General features: G+C 32.9%; 1 long non-coding RNA gene across 1 annotated transcript; it reads left to right on the top strand.

Annotated features, from left to right (window-relative positions):
* Window positions 1-416: 416 nt before the first annotated feature.
* LOC149497644 (uncharacterized) lies at window positions 417-2,436 on the top strand. Its single transcript, XR_016320226.1, has 3 exons — window positions 417-482; window positions 1,474-1,545; window positions 2,279-2,436. It is a non-coding gene; the product is annotated as an uncharacterized LOC149497644 (long non-coding RNA).
* The last annotated feature ends 1,829 nt before the right edge of the window (window positions 2,437-4,265 follow it).

Below are 4,265 nucleotides of genomic sequence, written 5' to 3'. Positions count from 1 at the left end.
TATTGAGGATATTAATATTAATTAAATGAAACATTAATTGATCTTTGCAAATCAATGTGAAAGCTTAAAGGAAATCAAAAATGAGTTAAAAGATGAATGACTTCTCGGTAAAGCACGATTTTACTCGAAAAGCCTGAAAAACGGTAATTTCTGTACGATTTTTTACCAAGTGGAGTTTAGAATATTAAATACACTTGGTTTATACCTAATAGGACTAAAGTAAAATGATTAAAAAGATTAGAGTGCCAAAGGATGAAGGGAAAACAAAAGGGAGGATTATAGTGCAATTTGCATTTAAAGGACATGGAAGGAATTTTTAATAAAGTTTATTATATAATTTTATTGAAGAAGAGGAAAGAACCACGACACTTCACTCATTGTTGAAGGCCAAACCATTCAAGAAGAGAGGAGGAGGATTTGAGTCAAAACCAAGCAAAAAGAAGGTGAAAATCAAAGAATTTTCAAGTATTTCTTAAGAAAAGGTTAGTTATTTTCACTTCCTCCTTCATTTCTATGGATTACTTTTTGAATTCCATGAACTTTGAAGTGAGGTGCTTGTTTGTGTAATCTGATTTGGTGAAGATGAAGTGATGAGAAGTGATTTTAAGGTGATTTAAGATGATTGAAAGTAGTTATGCATGAATTCAAAGTCTAAGTTGCATAAGTCACCAAGATGGATGATTTTGAGTTTGTTCTTGATATGCCATGAACTAGGGATTCTGATATTCTTATATTATGATGTTATGTAAGTAATAGAAGAGTTGGATTGCATGAATTTGTGCTGGAAGTGAGGTGAGAATGCTTAAACATATATAAATTATTGTTGGACATGTTACAGTTGGGCTGCCTGAAATTCAGCTTCTGTAATTGACCTATTTGACTAAGCAAATGAACTCCAAAATTTATGAAATTTGATATGGAGATAGACTCAGATGTTGGGTAGGTCGTGTTAAAATTTAAAGGCCATTGGATCAGAGGAAATGGAGTTATAAGTAAATCAATGCAGGCTGCTCAGCATGAGAAAAACTGAACTTCAGATTCTATAATTATGTCATTTAAAAATGAAAATGAGCTTTAAAAATTATGAAATTTTCCAGAACAGTACCCTAAGATGTTGGGAACATGCTGTCAAAATTTCAGGGCAATTGAATACGGGGAATTCAAGATATAGTCAACGCAATACCAGCTACTCAAATGCTGAAATTCTGCATGTCATAAACCTTGAACGAATTTAGCATGCTATTCACTTCTATTGTTTTCATTGTTAGTATTCTGTGTCTAGGATGTGGTTAAGTGTTGGATATGAAGTGTTTCATGCTTAAACTCAGATCATATAACACTTGGACAAGTATAGTGAAAATGAAAGAAAAAGCATGAGACTACATTCTAATGCTTAATTTACATTCTTATAGAAGTGCATGTGTGTACATTGTGTAGTATGATCTTAATGTGAGTATTAATATCATGCTACAGCTGCTGAGAGAAAGGGAGTTGAGGAGAGGGTGATTACTAGAGGAAAAGGGCTAGGGGAGCCATCTAGTTCCGGTTAGTGTATATTATTCCTTTCCTACTTTTATTTAAACAAAATGAAATTGATTTTGCAAAATATTTTCAATGGATTTGCTTTATGAATTATAATTATATTCATAAGTTTTTAAAGAGGAAAAATATTATTTTGAAAGCATACGACTGAATGATATTTGTAAATGAATTTTATGATTCTTATACTGTGAAAGAGGAGGATGTTGGCCAATTGATATCTGTAGTATGAGGGGTGGCCGTGATTGAATGTTTTTAGCAGTGGTTGTGAAATGAAATGTTGTCCATTGTGATTTTGATATTAGTACATAAATGGAATGGTTTAAAAGTCTTACAGCTGATATAGATATGGTTATTACCCCGAATATCATTTCATTTGTTGAAGTTGATATTACGATCGATTGAACATGGATATCATCACTAGATGATATATGATTGATATGAAATTCTCCCTCCATGTTGAGGTTGTAGATTGCTCCCTCTTCTGTTGAAATCATATCACAGATTGAGGTTGTAGATAGCAGGTCTAGATATGCACATTAGACACTGATGGCCCTCAGAATTGACTCTATAAAAGCTGTAAAGACCATATTATGAATTGATGATTTAAATGGTATTGATTTATTTTGTTTCTTATTTTCTTTACCATGGTGGATTTATGAATTGTCATTCCTTATTATTTTTATTAGTACACCACTAAGCCATATGCTTAGCGATAGTTGCTTTTGTACTATCGCAGGTAAAGAAAAGGAAAAAGAACCAAGAGAGGATCATTTTTATTTGATGTAGATAGTATGCTACTGATGTAGCTATTGTATATTTGACTTCTTTTGGAATATGTATGATGTATTAAACATTAACAGATCATCTATGTATATTTGAGCAGATTCATGTAAATTATGATTGTATGAATTTGAAAATTTATAGTCTATTAAAGTAATTAATTTCTATTATGTATCTAAGATTTGAACAGGACTCCAATATGTAATTAAATCATCCATGGACTTATGGGTTATGGAACCATTTTATGTTTTTAATAATATGTTTAAGAAATTATATTGAGATTACTAGTTAGTAAATTATAGACATTTCTTTCTAACAGGTGAACGAACCAAAATAAGTTATACATTTAATAACTAAATTATTTCTACAAGATATAAAAAAAAAATGAAGGAAATAAAAAGGTTTAAGTCCCTTGTAGTATACTTAGTAAGCATTTATAAGAATTAAGTGCTTATTAATTATATTACGGGCGACATGCCATGTCTTACAGTAGGGTAAGGTGTGACAGGGACCCTTGAACCTTGAGCATGGATATACCTAGCCACATGTGAAACAAAGAGTTTCGCGTGGGTCCAACGGTACACATACTCATGGGCCATCCCCAAAAGGATTAGGGATGGTTTGCGGTAACAGGGAGGACGCTTTGGCTGTCCGTCGACATAATCAAAGAGACCTGCCGATCAGCGCTACTTGCTATCCAGACTCAAAAGTTTGAACAGAGATAGAAGAAATTCATTTGAAATTCATTTTTTATGCAATGGAGAAAAAGATTCTCAATCGTGCAAATAAATTAACAAATTAAAATGATTTAGTTAAATTGTACAAATTGAGTCCAAATTTCCTCATCTCGTATTCTTAAAGAAAGAATACTCGATTCATGTTAGGGTACCCTGCAAAACAAAGCATAGTAAAATAATGCCTTAAAGAAGGGCAGGTTAGTTTACAAAACAATCGTAGTCCACTTTATGCAAAATGATTACAATATTCCCCAGTGAAGTCGCCAAACTGTGAACCCCTCCCCCGAAAACATCATCAAGCATAAGAATGCATATGACTAAGGGCAGAAATGCACGTGAATGTATGAGTCGCCACCTTGTTTAATTATTTTAGGGTAAACTAGGAAAAAACCCTAAGTGACTCCAATTTTTAATTAACCTAATTGCTAGATTAACTATCCCAAAGTTTAAGGCATGGTCTACGAACCCGAGGTGGATCCCGAGACTATGTCATGCTGATGAACTAACCTATGAATGAATGCTTTGCAAGGTAAATTGATGCAATGGAATGTTTAAGTGATTTCGACTTGCCGCTCGGGGTTAAATCCCAAACGTGCCTACGTACTTCCGTTTGAATGGAAGATCAAAGTCAACGTAGTTCGATAGGCCTTTTGAAAAGGGCTTTGAATGGGTATGCTTTATGCATGAGTGTGTGTATGCTTCGTGCATTTTGTTTAGGCATTTAGCCAAAAATTGATTGATTTGATTTAGGCATTTGTTGCCAAAATTGTTGATTTAAGGCTTTTAGCCAAAAAGTTTGTTTAGGCAATTGTTGCCAAAAATTGATGTGATTTAGGCGATTGTCGCCAAAATTGATTATTTGAAGGCTTTAAAGCCAAAATATTGATTTAGGCAATTTATTGCCAAAAATCGATGATTGAACGATTGTCGCCAAAATTGATTGATTTAAGGCAATTTATTTGCCAAAAGTAATTATTTGAAGGCTTTTTAGCCAAAATTTTGATTTAAGCGATTTGTCGCTAAAAAAAAAGATCAATCTCACTTATAGGCAATTTGTTTTACCAGAAGTGATTAATTGATTTGCAATGTAGGCAATTTATTGCCAAAAAAAAAAACGTGTTTAATTAAGGCTATTTAGCCACAATTATTGATTAATTGGGCTTAAGCCGAACTGTTCGAAATAAAGGCAATTATACCATAGTCATT

The sequence above is a fragment of the Jatropha curcas genome, chromosome 3, assembly GCF_041381405.1.
Source record: "Jatropha curcas cultivar XTBG-Jc1 chromosome 3, XTBG_Jcur_1.0, whole genome shotgun sequence".
NCBI lineage: Eukaryota > Viridiplantae > Streptophyta > Magnoliopsida > Malpighiales > Euphorbiaceae > Jatropha > Jatropha curcas.
Note: the sequence above shows the minus strand (reverse complement) of the source record. Positions and strands in the feature narration are given on the sequence as shown.